Here is a 15,421-nt window from a genome sequence, read left to right on the forward strand (position 1 = left end):
TGCTTGACACAGGGGCAACTTGTTTAAAACCCTAGAATATCATAATATTAAACTTTATATATTGCTAAAAGAAATCATGGGTGGCTTGAATTTTGACTGGCAGTAACTATGTTGGCTTCTGAGTGAATTAACTTAAAAACAACAGCAGTAATTTTTACTAGTCAAAGATTCAGCTAAATTGGCTCATTATTTTTAACTGACTTTTAAAAAGTACATTAATTAAAATTAGATTTACAAAGAATCAGCAATAAATCAAACATTTTGAATACTGTAAATGGTATACAGTGACTATAAAGTGGGGAAACTTTTGTTTATTCATTTAATAGGGTGCAATTGCCTTGTGACCAATGACTCCCAATCAAGACTTAGGTCAGTGGTTCCCAACCTTTTTTTTTATTATCAGAGATCACTTGACCAGGGACCACTTTTGATGAAGGCATGATGGAAATACATAATACATATATTGGATGTAACCTCACTTTGAAAATGGACCTCTCTACAACATTAGTGTCAAAGGGATTACAAATGGGTTTTTGATCAACTTTAGATTCAGTTTAGTTATTTGGGATGCTGATTTAGAAAACTGCATTGGATAGACCACATCACCTCTAGTTTCTGATACAGAACATATGCCATCCAGTAGTATGCCATCCATCTGCTTGCCCACAGAAAACCATATTTAATAAACCTCGGCACTATAAGAGGGTTTCACGAGACCAGTCACTCTCGCTGCAATGGTGTAGTAACAGTGAGGCCGTGGACCATATTTTACTTCTTGCGGACCAGTGGTGGTCCACAAACCATAGGTTGGGAACCACTGCTTTAGATAGAAATCTGTGGGTAGATTGTAAGACTCGCAAGATTCCACGATAAACCCAATATTGACTATATAACTTAAGGCTGGCTTTCTCTCGAACTTGAGTGAATTTCCATTGCATAGTTATAGCAGTTTGATGTTATCTTCATAATCAGATGTCCTTGCATTACTATACAAATATAGTCCCATGATTCCATTTTATCCACCATAGTTCCAACCTGCAGAATCCAAGGATTTTAGGCTGGGTCATGTAGAATTCTTAGGACCCTTTTAAACTGCCATACAATTCACATTATCAAATCAGATAATCCAGATTATCTACTTTGAACTGGTTTATGTGAGTCTACACTGTCAGATAATCCAGGTCAAACCAGATAATCTGGATTTTATATGCCTAAAATATAGCTGATTGAGTTTAAATGATATTGAATGGTTATGATGGTGTAATAGATTTCAAGTCTCTTTAGCGGCTGAAAATAAATATGAGGAGCTTGAGCAGTGTTGCATTACAACGTTGGAGAACAAGGTTTGAGTTCCTACTCATCCACAGAAACCTACTAGGTGACCTTGAGCAAGGCACACTCTCTCAGCCTCAGAGGATAGTAAAGGCAAACTCCCTCTGAACAAATCTTCCCTTTGCCAAGAAAACCCTATGATTGATTTGTTTTAGGATTGGTATAAGTCAGAAACAACTTCCAGGCACACAATAAAAGGTAAAGGTTTCCCCTTGACATTAAGTCTAGTCGTGTCTGACTCTGTGGGGTGGTGCTCATCTCAATTTCTAAGCCAAAGATCTGGCATTGTCCATTGATGCCTCCAAGGTCATGTGGCCAGCATGACTGCATGAAGCGCCGTTACCTTCCCAACAGAGTGGTACCTATTGATCTACTTACATTGGCATGTTTTTGAACTGATAGGTTGCAGATGCTGAGGCTAACAGTGGGAGCTCTCCATGCTCCCCAGATTCAAACCCCTAACATTTCAGTCAGCAAGTTCAGCAGCTCAGTTGTTTAACCCAATGTACCATCGGAGGCTCCTAGGCACACAATAAACATACATATATAGTTATATGGTGGTAACTGTCCTGAATCAAGTCTCAAAATGAAAGTGGGTTGAGGATGAAATTCTGTACTCATCTATAAGCATATTAGACTCAAAAGGGCGTATTTTTTGAATAAACATGTATAGAATTGGGACATGTCTTCCTATTCTTTTTATTGCTGATCATTGCAGAGATAAGTCTGACTTCAGGAATTATAACGGCTGACGTCATTCAATCTGCTGGCTTGTAAACGAAAAAGAATCAGAACATTTGATTCCAACATTTCATTAGCATTGCAAACAAAGACATCAGGTCATTATTAGAAGTTTGTTACTTTCTATAGGGAAAGCTGGTCAAATCAGAATTGTGGAAAAGTAATTCTGGAAAAGCGAATGCAAAAGTGCAGTATCTGTGATTTCTCTGTTTGGCTATTTCTGCCTATGAATTCTTGGTACTGGATCAGGGTAAATACACCCTTTTACAATGACTTCAACGACTTCAGCACTGAGATTCAGCCAAAATCCAACATTTTTTATACAGCCAGTAAAAATTAAATTGATCTGCCCTGGAGTTGTTCCTGTCACATGTTCAGGAAAAAAAAACTTTCAGTAGGATAATCAGCTATTCTGACTGAGTTATTACACATAAGAATTCAAATAGGTCTCAATTTACTTTCTAGTTAAACTTCTGAACCTTAGAATTGAAATTCCAATAAGCAATTATCTGGAATGATGAGAACTATATTTAAAACAATAAATCTTAAATCTCCACAATATTATTCAGTACAATGAACATATCTAACATTGCTTATTTTCAATGTTAACTTTGAATGCCAACAATTTTCCAGCCTCTATTCATTTTCTAATGCAAGTTGGAGAGACTGAAAGGTTCTGAGCGGTTGTTTTGTTTTTCCAAGCAACTAGAAACAACAAAAACAAAAGGTGTTTTTTAAACTGAGTCCTCCAACAGGATTGGAGGAAGTTGACCATCAAATCACACTGGAGGACCTAGAGGTTCCACAAGATAATATCTTAAATCAAATCCTTGAATAATCAGATCTGCAAATGTCAAAACTGCAAATGTGGAGGGATGATGGTATAGTTTGACAGTATCCAGAAAGTTGTATGATTTTAACCCACTGCATAAGAACAGAATCATGCTGAATTAGAGAAATAGTTATCTAACGTAGAATTTGGTTCAGAAAGTGGCCAGTGAATTGCAGGATTTGGAGATAAGCCCAGTAGCACTCAAGTCATCTGATAAATCTGATTGATTTTGCAATGCTTACTCTCTCCCTATTGTATTCTCTTTAGCATGTGTGTATACACAAACAGCTTTAATTTCCTCTCTTCGTCTGTGCAGTTGACATTTCCCTCCCACTGAAATGGTCAGCTTTCTGGATATAGCCAACCATAATTCCTTCAGTTTCTCTCAGTTTATTCTTTGTTTTTTGTGTGTAGAAACATTTACTTTGGGGAACATTTTCATTCCCTGTTCTCTTCATCCTTATTTTCACCCCTTTCCTGGTTCCTTTGACATACATGGCTTTAAATCTTCAATCCATATTCTGATCTTTCTTTCCATTTGAATTGTCCTTGTGTCAGCTTGCCTTTATATCTTTGACTGTCAGAATCATTCTTATTCATTAAACATACGGGGAGAGTGCAGATGAGCTCCCTGCATCAGTTCCAGCTCCCCATGCTGGGATATGAGAGAAGCCTCCCATAAGGATGGTAATACAACAAAACATCCGAGCGTCTCCTGGGCAACATCCTTGCAGATGGCCAATTCTCTCACACTAGAAGCTACTTGCAGTTTCTAAAGCCATTGAGACACACACAAAATTAAACTTGTTCTGTAATTCCTTCCTTTTTGGCCCCATCTATACTGCCAGACAATGCAGTTTCAAAATGCAGTTTAACTTCACTGAACTGCATTATATGGTAGTGTAGACTTGTATAATCCAGTTCAGTGTGGCTAAACTGCATTCTGAAACTGTGTTATATTGCAGTGTAGATGGGGCCTTGCTCATTCCTTCATTATAGCTTTAAATTATTGAGTGATTTTCCGAACAAACGCTCCTTTCTGTTGTAACCATAACATCATTGCTACCAATAGCTTTCCTCATTCTTCCTGTTTCCACCACTTAAAGCAGTGTTTCACAACCTGGGAGTCGGCCCCTCTGGGGGGGAGCGAGGGGGTGTCAGAGGGGTTGCCAAAGACCATCGGAAAACACAGAATTTTCTGTTGGTTATGGGGGTTCTGTGTAGGAAGTTTGGCCCAATTCTATCATTGATGGGGCTCAGAATGCTCTTTGATTGTAGGTGAATCTCAGCAACTACAACTCCCAAATGTCAATGTCAATTTCCCCCAAACTCCACTAGTGTTCACATTTGGCCATATTGAGTATTTGTGCCAAGTTTGGTCCAGATCCATCATTGTTTGAGTACACTGTGTTCTCTGGATGTAAGTGAACGATAACTCCCAATGCCCACCAAACCCTGTGCCAAGATTGGTTCAATTCCATCAATGGTGGATTTCAGAATGCTCTTTGATTGTAGGTTAACTATAAATCCCAGCTACTACAACTCCCAAATGACAAAATCACCCCCTCCACCCCCCCCCCACCACTACCAGTATTCAAATTTGGGCATATCGGGTATTTGTGCCAAATTTGGTCCAGTGAATGAAAATACACATATTAGATATTTAAATTACGATTCATAACAGTAGCAAAATTACAGTTATGAAGTAGCAATGAAAATATTTTTATGGTTGGGGGTCACGACAACATGAGGAACTGTATTAAGGGATCACAGCATTAGGAAGGTTGAGAAACACTGACTTAAAGGATATTGGCTCTTTCTCGTTTTTTTTGGGGGGGGGGGGTTGTTCCTTAGTCATGAGAAAGTCATTACATGGCTCCTTCTCATTAAATATGCTAAATGTACATTGGTATTGATATTGTTCTTTTGTTTGAACTGGTTGCATTTTTATAATGGTTGCATTGCTTTTAAAATTTTGCATTTTTAACTATGCCTAACTGTTGTAAAGTGATACTTAAATTAAAAAATAATAATTATGTTGGCCATTTACATCAATAGATTTCTTATCAACAAATTTCACCTTTTACAGCTTGAAAATCCAAAAAGCAAAGCTTGATTTTGCTCTTTTATATGAAGTACACAATTTTACTGTACCTTTGTATATAATGGGACATGAGCATCTACAGATCTTGGTCTGTATATTGGATATGGGGAGTCAATCCCAGCAGATACCAAGTAGCCACACAGATATAATCTCATGTATCATATTTAGTCAATCTCTTGCATGTGAAGAAAGTTTGCTAGTATCTTGTTGGTGTAGTATACCAGAGTGGCATAAGTAGCAGAAAAGCTAAATGAAATGTTGCAGTTACTGTTGACCATGAAGGAAGCACAGTTTATCTTGCAGCCATCAGATTTTGTCTGCCTTTTCCTCCTTCATCTTGGAAAAGGGCGACCACTAATTCAGGATGGTTTGTAGGTGGTCCTTTTTCCATTGGTTTGGCACAAGTCAACCAAGATGGCTCTTGGAAGGAATGGAACGTTTGGGGTATGCAAAAAAATGTCTCTACCGTTCCTTAGGATGATGAATTATCCATTTTCTTAGAAATATGGATTAATAACATAATCATTTCATGTTGTGACTTGGATTTTCTTTCAAATGTGCACATTCCCATGTGTATTCATTTTAATCTCCATGTCTTCACTTAGGAAACATGAAACCGTTCTGAAATGTGGATCCAACCCACTAGAATATTTTCCTCTGTAAACCGCATTGAAAAGAGAAGGAAGCTGTTCATTTCTGTTGGTCTGACTATGAAAAGGTCCTCCTGGGTTGTACTCTTTGAGTTTATGCATATTGTTATTTGTGCGGCAATGCTTTAATAAGACTGAAAAAATATTCCTCTTAACTTGTCATCCTTGCTATATCTTCCTTCCACTTACGGAGGATTAAATACTTTCCCCTCTCTTTCTCCTTAAGACCAATAAAGGATTTCAGATTGGATAACCAGCAGACAATAATGCTTAGAACCTTTGGTTCTCCAGGAGTTTTGGGATTTCAGTTCCCACAACTTCTAACAGCTGGTAGGCTGGCTGGGATTTCTGGGAGTTGAAGTCCAAAACACCTGGGGGGCCAAAGGTTGGGAATCACTGCTCTAAGCATTATTGTCTGTTGGTTATCCATCAAAAGAACATCAAATATAGTGCCACTTCCAGGCACCCTCCAGTAGCCATTCATGCCACTGAATTCATAACTGATTGATCATCTTCCTGAAATGCAATCAAGGGATACATTTTAGCATCTCTTTAGCTGTGAGAGTTCATTGCTATGAAATAATGAGAGTTGTAATTTTACAAGGTTTTCAGCGGATGCTTCACCAAACTACAATTCCCAATATTCCACAGCATTGAGTCATGGCAATGATAATGATGTGAGACCACATGAAGTCTACAGTGTAGATGCACCTGAATGTTTAGAAAGAGGCAAGAAAAGTAGTTTTGTGGAAGCTGTATTTTCATCTAAGCTTTTGTGGACTTCTTCAGATGCAGGCTGGAGACCATGAAAATGCATGCTTTTCTAGAGACTTCTAAACCTTACTATACTGCTTCTGTTGCAAATACACACTGACTTCTAAAAATGGAGTCTGAGTCTGAACAATCCCAGATCTGATCACATGGTTTGCAGCCCCTCCCACAACAAAGAGTTATGGAAAATGGCATATCAACACACACACATATGCAATACTCAAACGCCGAAGCCTGTTAGAGTTAATTGGTGAAAGCTAGTGTTGTCCTGAGGAGAGTAAGTAGGCCGAAGCCTGTTACGAGTCAGTGGGCCAAAGCCCATGTCGTCCAGAGGAGAGTGAGTAGCCCAAAGCCTGTGATAGTTAGTGGGCTAAAGCTAATGCTACCCTGAGGAGAGTAGGCCGAAGCCTGTTACGAGTCAATGGGCCAAAGCTAGTGTCATCCTGAGAAGAGCATGTAGGCTGAAGCCTGTTAGAGTCAGTGTGCCAAAGCTAGTGTTGTCCTGAGGAGAGTGAGCAGGCCAAAGCCTGTTATGAGGAAAGTGTGTAGGCCGAAGCCCTGTTAGAGTCAGTGGGCCAAAGCTAGTGTCGTCCTGAGGAGAGTGAGCAGGCTGAAGCCTGTTAGAGTCAGTGGCCCAAAGCTAGTGTTGTCCTGAGGGAAGTGAGTAGCCCAAAGCCTGTTAAGAGTCAATGGGCCACATTTTTGTATATGTGTTCAATGTTGTTTATTTGTATTGTTATTGTGCATTAATAAAAATGATTTTAAAAAAAGAGTCAGTGGGCCAAAGCTAGTGTCATCCTGAGGAAAGTGAGTAGCCCAAAGCCTGTTATGAGGAGAGTGTGTAGGCCGAAGCCTGTTAAGAGTCAGTGGGCCAAAGATAGTGTTGTCCTGAAGAGAGTGCGCAGGCCGAAGCCTAAGAGTCATTGGGCCAAAGCTAGTGTCGTCCTGAGGAGAGTGAGCAGGTCGAAGCCTGTTAGTGTCAGTGGGCCAAAGCTAGTGTCCTGAGGAAAGTGAGTAGCCCAAAGCCTGTTATGAGTAGAGTGTGTAGGCCAAAGCTAGTGTCGTCCTAAGGAGCATGAGGTAAACCCCTGAGAGAAGCCTCTTGTGAGAAAGCTCCATTGTGAAAGCTGCTGTGTGTAAAGCTACTACGTATTTGTTTACTTGTTATGGAAACCTAGTTCTTGTAAATAGTGCAAGCATATTATTTTACTACAAAGGAAAGCCTCATATGAAAGAGAAAACATTGGTCTGTGTTTTTTTTTTTAAATCACTTTGACCCACTGTTGCTGGGTCACGCTGCTGCTAATAAGTTACTCTGCTGTACATTTATGAGGAAGATCTTTTCCTAATAAGCCCATTTGCCCAAAAAGACAAAAGGAAAAGGAATGGGCCTGAGGCTGTTAGGAAGTGTGGGGGTTGAAGTCCAAAACACCCAGAAGGCCAAAGTTTGCCCATGCCAGGGCTAGCCCCATTATATACAGTGGGATAGTAAAGAACCCCTGGTGGTGCAGTGGGTTAAACCACTGAGCTGCTGAGATTGTTGACCGAAAGGTAACAGGTTCAAATCTGGGGAGCGGCGTGAGCTTCCGTTGTCAGCCCAGCTTCTGCCAAGCAGTTTGAAAACATGAAAATGAAGATTAATAGGTACCGCTCCAGCAAGAAGTTAACGGCGCTCCATGCAGTCAAGCCGGCCACATACGGACAACGCCGGCTCTTCAGCGTAGAAATGGAGATGAGTCGGATACGACTAGACTTCATGTCAAGGGAAAACCTTTACCTTATCTACTAAAGAGTTGTGACATACATAGGTAAAGGTAAAGGTTTCCCCTGACATTAAGCCTAGTTGTGTCGGACTCTGGGGGGTAGTGCTCGTCTCAAGTTCTAAACTGAAGAGTTGGCGTTGTCCAAGACACCTCCAAGGTCATGTGGCCGGCTTGACTGCATGGAGCGCCGTTAATTTCCTGCAGATGCGGTACCTATCGATCTACTCACACTTGTATGTTTTCGAGCTGCTAGGTTGGCAGAAGCTGGGCCTAACAGTGGGAGTTTATCCCACTCCCTGGATTCGAACCGTTAACCTTTCAGTCAGCTAGTTCTGTAGCTTAGCAGTTTAAATAACTAATAAGACAGGGGCCCGGGGGCCAGATACGGCCCTCCAAGGTCATTTACCCAGCTCTCACTCAGGGTCAACCTAAGTCTGAAACAACTTGAAAGCACACAACAACAACAACAACAACAACCATCTTATCTCATCAGCCAAAAGCAGGCCCCCACTTCCCATTGAAACACTAATAAGTTTATATTTGTTAAAATTGTTCTTCATTTTAATAATTGTAATAAAAGTGTGTGTGTGTGTGGGGAGGGGGGGGGTTGCACTACAAATAAGATATGTGCAGTCTGCATAGGAATTCATGTTTTTTTTTTTCAAATTATAATCCGGCCCTCCAACAGTTTGAGGGACTGTGACCTGGCCCTCTGTTTAAAAAGTTTGAGGACCCCTGTAATAAGAACTCTTGTCTGAGGTAGGTATGTTTCAATTGGCCGCCTTAATTAGCATTTAATGGCCTGGCAGTTTTCAAGGTCCTGGCTTCTTACTGCCTGGGGGAATCTTTTGTTGGGAGGTGATTAGGTGGCCCTGATTGTTTCTTGTCTGGAATTCCTGTTTTTGAGAGTTCTTCTATGGTTTTATATTTTTTAATACTGTTTTTTCCCAATGCTAAGTCCAAAACACCCAGAGGGCCAAAGCTTGCCCATACCTGGGCTATCTCCATTACATACCCGATTGTTTCCATCAGTGCCTCAAGGCCGTGACTGGATGGCTGCGTGCCAGCAGGTTGAGGGTGAATCCAGCAAAGACGGAGATCCTATGGCTGGGTCGACCGGGCAGTGGGGACATCCAGCTGCCTACCCTGGATGGTGAGGCGCTACGCCTGTCACCATTGGTAAAGAGTCTGGGAGTCCTCTTGGACCCAGGTCTCCGCCGTTAGCAGAACCGCCTTTTTTCATCTGCGGCAGGCTAGACGGCTGGCCCCCCTACCTGTCCAGGGACGACCTAGCTACGGTGATCCAGGCCAGGCCACGGTCATCTCAAGACTGGACTACTGTAACGCCCTTACATTGGCCTTCCTCTGTCGGTGATCCGGAAGCTCAAGTTGGCTGAATTTTTTTCGGGGGGGGGGTTCGGGGGGCTGAGTTTCGGGGGGGGGGGGCTGAGTCTGAGTGAAAGAGGGTCTAGCCTAGCAAATCTTTTGTATGCACCAGTAAGGTCTTTTCGCGAACCACCATGAGAATTTCGGGGGGGGGGGGCTGAAGCCCCTCAAGCCCCCCTGGCTACATGCCTGCCTCACCCCCAACCAACCCCAGAGATCCCTCCGTTCTGAGGACCAAGATCTATTGGAAGTCCCCAGTGTCAAGATCTTGCGCCTAACAGCAACCAGACGCAGAGCCTTTGCAGCAGTGGCACCCTCACTCTGGAATACTCTGCCACCTGAAGTCCGTGCCTTGCGGGACTTACCAGCTTTCCGCAGGGCATGTAAGACATACCTGTTTCGACAGGCTTTTAATGTTTGATATTACTGTTTTTAAATTGCTTTTAAATTTTGTTAGATTTTAGCCATCCTTGTAAGCTGCTCCGAGCCCCAGGGGAGTGGCGGCATATAAGTTTAAATAATAAATAAATAAATAAATAAATAAATAAAATATACAGTGGAGTAGTAAAGAGGTGTCCCATATATTCAGTGGCAAAATTAACAAAAACCCATGCTGCAGATGATGGAATCCTTAGCAGCAGAATCGGTGTTTACATGGAGACTGTGCTAATCACTCTTGTATTTATAGAAGCAGGAATGGGCAACCCATCTCTGGGCGTCCCTTGCTTAGGGAAATCCTGGATTGTAATCCTCTGCTTATCTTCAAGACGCGCACACATTGCAAATATTCATACGTGTGTGTGCGTGTGCGTCTAAGAGAGAGTGTGTGTGATTTCTCCCCTGTCTTGTTCTGCCTGCTACTTTCCTGAGGCCGCTTGGAGGCGTTTTCCTTGGCGTCCGCCCCTGAGCTTGCGGGAGGGGTCCCGTGTCTCTCCTCTCCCCAAAACGAGGGGAAGAGCCTGCGGAGTTCAGCGAGGGCTGAGCGGCTGCCATTGGCAGAGGAACTGTCCAGGAAATGGCTCAGGTTTCCAATTGGGGGGAGTGACTAGGGGAAGGAGGGGAGAAGAGAGAGAGAGAGGGGGAAGGAGAAAAAAAGGAGGAGGAGGAGGAGGGAGAGAGGCAGGGAAAAAAGAGCTTGCGTGGAGTTGATAAAGCTTTGGAGTTGCGTCCCACCAGGGATTCCGAATGGACTGGATCTGGACTTAAGGCACCTCTGTCTCTCTTTTTTAAATCGTGGGGTTATTATTACTCTTTTTCTTCTTCTGAACTTTTGGGAAATCGGTTTCCCTTTTTTCCTCTTTGCTTGGAACCTGGATTCTTCAAGAAAGAAGGATCCAAGAAGGAGGAGAAAGAGAGGAAAGGGAAAAAAGTTGGTGACATACTTCTCCTCCTCCTCTTAATTATTTTGCTCTTTTTGGGGATCCCCGCTTGAGATTTTTTCGCCCTTTTCTGCCAGAGGCGAGAAAGAGAAGTTACTTTTTTAGGGGGGAAGAAAAGGGAGCTGGAAAAGCGGCAGGGATGGGGCTTGAGACCGCGGATTCCCTCCGCCCGACGTCCCGCAGGAGCGAACTTTTGGAGAGCCCGAGAAGGATGGCGTAAGGAAGCAGTGTTTTGCCGAAGGTCTCGCTCTTTTTGGGGGGGCTCTCCCCGTCTTGTCTCTCCCTTCTCCTCTCCCCCGGTGGGGTGGGAGCCTGCCTCCGACGCTTCGCTTCATCCCGTCCACACGCCAGGCTGCAAAGGACGAGCGGATCGCTTACCCGGAGCCTTTTCAGACAAGGTAACCGGAGTGGGCTCGGCTTGCCTCGGCCAGGCGCAAGGCGCGTTGGAAAGGAAGGGGGGGGGGGCTGTGAAAAGGAGGAGGAGGAGGAAAAGGGGGGGCAACAGAGGGGGGAAAGAAGGACACCCATAAATCATAAGAACCCCCCGCATCCAGATGTGGTTATTTACTTGAGAGAGGACTCATGAAAGCCCTGTTGAAAGTGTTCCAAAAGATGTCACGCAAAGGAGAGGGGCAAGCTTGTTTTCTGCTGCTCTGGAGACTAAGGACGCTGTAGAATGAATGCAGCTTGACACCACCTTGGCTCCATGCTCTGCAATCCTGGGAGTTTGGGTGTAGTGAGGAAGAAAAGGCTTAGGGGTCTACAACTCACATTATACCATAGCATTGAGCCATGAAAAGGTGTCCAACTGTTTATAGATGCACCCTAGAGTCAAACTCTTGGGAGTTTGAGTGTAGTGAGTCGGAAAAGGCTTAGGGAACTACAACTCACATGATGCCTAAGCATTGAGCCATGAAAAGGGTATCCAACTGTATATAGATGCACCCTAGAGTCAAACTCTTGGGAGTTTGAGGGTAGTGAGGCAGAAAAGGCTTAGGGAACTACAACTCACATGATGCCTAAGCATTGAGCCATGAAAGTGGTGTCCAACTGTATATAGATGCACCCTAGAGTCAAACTCTTGAGGGTTTGTAGTGAGGCAGAAAGGGCTTCAGGAACTACAACTCACATGATGCCATAGCACTGAGCCATGAAAATGGTGTCCAACTGTATATAGATGCACCCTGGATTCAAACTCCTGGGAGTTTGAGTGTAGGTTTAGGGAACTACAACTCACATGATGCCCTAGCATTGAGCCATGAAAGTGGTGTCCAGCTGGATATAGATGCACCCTGGATTCAAACTCCTGGGAGTTTTGAGTGTAGTGAGGCAGAAAGGACTTCAGGAACTACAACTCACATGATGCCATAGCACTGAGCCATGAGAACAGTGTCCAACTGTATATCGATGCACCCTTGGTTCAAAGCTCTGGGAGTTTGAGTGTAGTGAGGCAGAAAAGGCTTAGGGAACTACAAATCACATGATGTCATAGCATTGAGCCATGAAAAGGGTGTTGAACTATATATAGATGCACCCTCAATTCAAATTCCTGGGGGTTTGAGTGCAGATTTAGGGAACTACAGCTCACATGATGCTCTAGCATTAAGCCATGAAAGCGGTGTCCACCTGTGTATAGATGCACCCTAGAGTCAAACTCTTGGGAGTTTGAGTGTAGTGAGGAAGAAAAGGCTTCAGGAACTACAACTCACATGATGCTCTAGCATTGAGCCATGAAAGGGGTATCAAACTATTATATAAATTCAAACCCCTGGGAGTTTGAGTGTAGTGAGGGGGACTACATCTCACATGATGCCATGACATTGAGCCATGAAAGGGATGTCAAACTGTATATAGATGCACCCTAAATTCAAATTCCTTGTCTAAGGCTTACATGGCCACAATAAATGGTTCTGTGAGTTTTCTGGGCTGCATAGCCATGTTCCAGAAGCATTCTCGCCTGATGTTTCACCCACATCCTCAGGCATCCTCAGAGATTGAGGGGTCTGTTGGTGAGTAAGTGAGGTTTATATATCTGTGGAATGTCCAGGGTGGGGAAAAGAACTCTTGTCTGCTTGGTCCTGATTACACCTCCCAACAAAGGATTCCTCCAGGCAGCAACCAGCCAGGCCTTGAAACTGCAGGTCATTGAATACTAATCAAGGTGGCCAATTGCAACATTCACGCATACTTCAAGCAGAAAAATCTTAGGGAACTACAACTCCCACGATGCCATAGCATTAAGCTATGAAAGTGGCGTCAAACTGTATATAGATGCATCCTAGGTTCAAACTGCTGTGGAATTTCAGACAAGAATTAATCAGGGCCAGCTAATATCCTGGTGGCACAATGGGTTAAGCCTTTGTGCTGTCAGAACTGCTGACCAGATTTGACAGGCCAGCGGTTCGAATCTGGGGAGAGCAGTTTGAGCTCCCTCTGTCAGCACCAGCTCAACATGCGGGAACATGAGAGATGCCTCCACAAGGATGGTAAAACATCAGACATCCAGGCATCCCTGCAACATGGCCAATTAACTCATATCAGAAGCGACTTGCAGTTTCTCATGTTGCTCCTGGCACGGAAAAAAAAGAAGCTTGATACTACTTTGACTCTATGCTATGCAATCCTGGGAGTTTTGGGTGTAGTGAGGGCAGAAAAGGCGTACGGAACTACAGCTCACATGATACCATAGCATTGAGCTATGAAAGTGGTTTCAGATTGTATATAGATGCACCCTAGGATTCAAACTCCTGGGGAATCCCAGACAAGAATCAATCAGGGTTAGCTAACCCCTCCCAACAAATGATTTCCCCAGACTGCACTCAGCCAGGCTTTGAACTTGCAAGGCCATTCAATGCCAATCAAAGTGGCCAATTGCAACATTCACACTTACCTGAAGCAGACAAGAGTCCATTTCTCCCACTTCGACATTCCACAGATATATAAACCTCCCTTGTCTATACCTCACAACCTCTGAGGATGCCTGTCATAGATGTGGGTGAAACGTCAGGAGAGAATGCTTGTGGAACATGGCCATGCAGCCCAGAAAACTCACAGCTACTCACTGCTGGGGAAGAGATTCCACCTAAACATTAAGAAGAACTTTCTAAAGCAGGCATGGGCTGCATGTTAACAGTTGTTTCTAGACCAGACTTGGGCAAACTTCGGCCCTCCATGTGTTTTGGACTTCAATTCCCAGAAATTCCAGCCAGCTTACCAGCTGTTAGGAATTGTGTAAGTTGTAGTCCAAAACACCTGGAGGACCAAAGTTTGTCCATGCCTGTTCTAAAGGTTAGAGCTGTTTTACAGTGGAATATCTTGTCTCCAAATTTGAGCAGAGCATGGCCATTTCCATGGAGTGTCTTGATTTGGTGTTGGACTGGATGGCTTTTGTGGGATCTCCCAACTCTTTGATTCTATGATTTGCCCTGGGCATCCTCTCTGGCTAGGTCCTCCCCGCTTCTGTCCAAGGTATTGCTTTGGCACAATGAGCAACCCTTTTCTCCTCTTCCACCTTCAGCCCACCTCCTTTCCCTTCTACTCTTCATCATTAAAGGGGATCCTATGTCTCTGTAAACAAGGCCCATGCCGTTTGTTTCCCTCCCTTGGCAGGGAGGTCCTTCAATAGGTTTGGTTGTGTTTTGTTTCTTAAGTGTCATGAACCAACTATCTTCCCGCACCCATGACAAAGCTATTAGGAATCTCCACATGTGGGTGAAATAAGTCAATCCAGGTGCCTTCATATATGTGGGGAGGGGAGGTAGGGAGTGCCCTACCTCCAGTGGGGAAGCCTGGGATTCTTTCTTGGGGAGGGAAAGGTTTTCCCCAAAACAGCCCCCTCCCCATCCTCTTGTCACTGATGCCTTTTTCACCCCATTTAGCCAACCCATCCCTTGCATTCCTCAGCAGAGATCTTTGTGGTCGAGATTGGATGGCAAGCATGGTTGCCAAAGAGACAGCACTGAAGGGTTTTAGTTCCTTAGTTTGAAAGTCAACAAATGCCATTGGGTTCTGTGGAATTTCTGACCAGGTAACACTTGAAGGCCTTTAGCTTGAGAGTCAATAAATGCCATTGGGTTCTGTGGCATTTCTTCCTGTGTAAGGATGGTTAAATCAAGGTGGAAGATGTCATGCTCTGCTTTTCGTGCAAGGACACATAGTTCTGCTTAGTTTCTTTCCTGGTTGACTTTAGCACTGAAATGCCATGTTTTTACACTAGTGTTTTAAACTTTGTAATCTTCTTCCATATGTTAGATGGACATTTCACTGGCTGCTGTGGAGTGTCGAGAAACCTTTCCTTAAATCCTACAACTGTGGTTTATTTTGAGGAAAAGCTTTTATTGGGGTCAGCTACAGCATGCATGAAATATTGCAAAGGATATCTTGAGCACATGCAGAGTTCTTCCTCAGCACTGCACAGATGCAAGAGACAGCCATTCCCAAGACTGGAGCGTTTTACTTTTCAG

The 15,421-nt window shown here is 43.6% G+C and overlaps 1 protein-coding gene across 8 annotated transcripts in view; it reads left to right on the forward strand.

Moving 5' to 3' along the window:
- The window catches only part of FGFR2 (fibroblast growth factor receptor 2), a 167,637-nt gene that overhangs the window by 34,030 nt on the left and 118,186 nt on the right, over positions 1-15,421 (forward strand). Inside the window, exon 1 of one of the 8 annotated variants that reach the window (XM_067465803.1) lies at positions 11,179-11,356. The exons of the other annotated variants lie outside the window; for them this stretch is intronic. The gene's annotated coding sequence lies outside the window, so the exon portion shown is untranslated. Of the gene's footprint in view, positions 1-11,178; positions 11,357-15,421 lie in introns of those variants that run through there. 8 annotated transcript variants of the gene reach the window in all.

This window comes from Anolis sagrei, chromosome 3 (genome assembly GCF_037176765.1).
Source record: "Anolis sagrei isolate rAnoSag1 chromosome 3, rAnoSag1.mat, whole genome shotgun sequence".
NCBI classification, from domain to species: Eukaryota; Metazoa; Chordata; class Lepidosauria; order Squamata; family Dactyloidae; genus Anolis; species Anolis sagrei.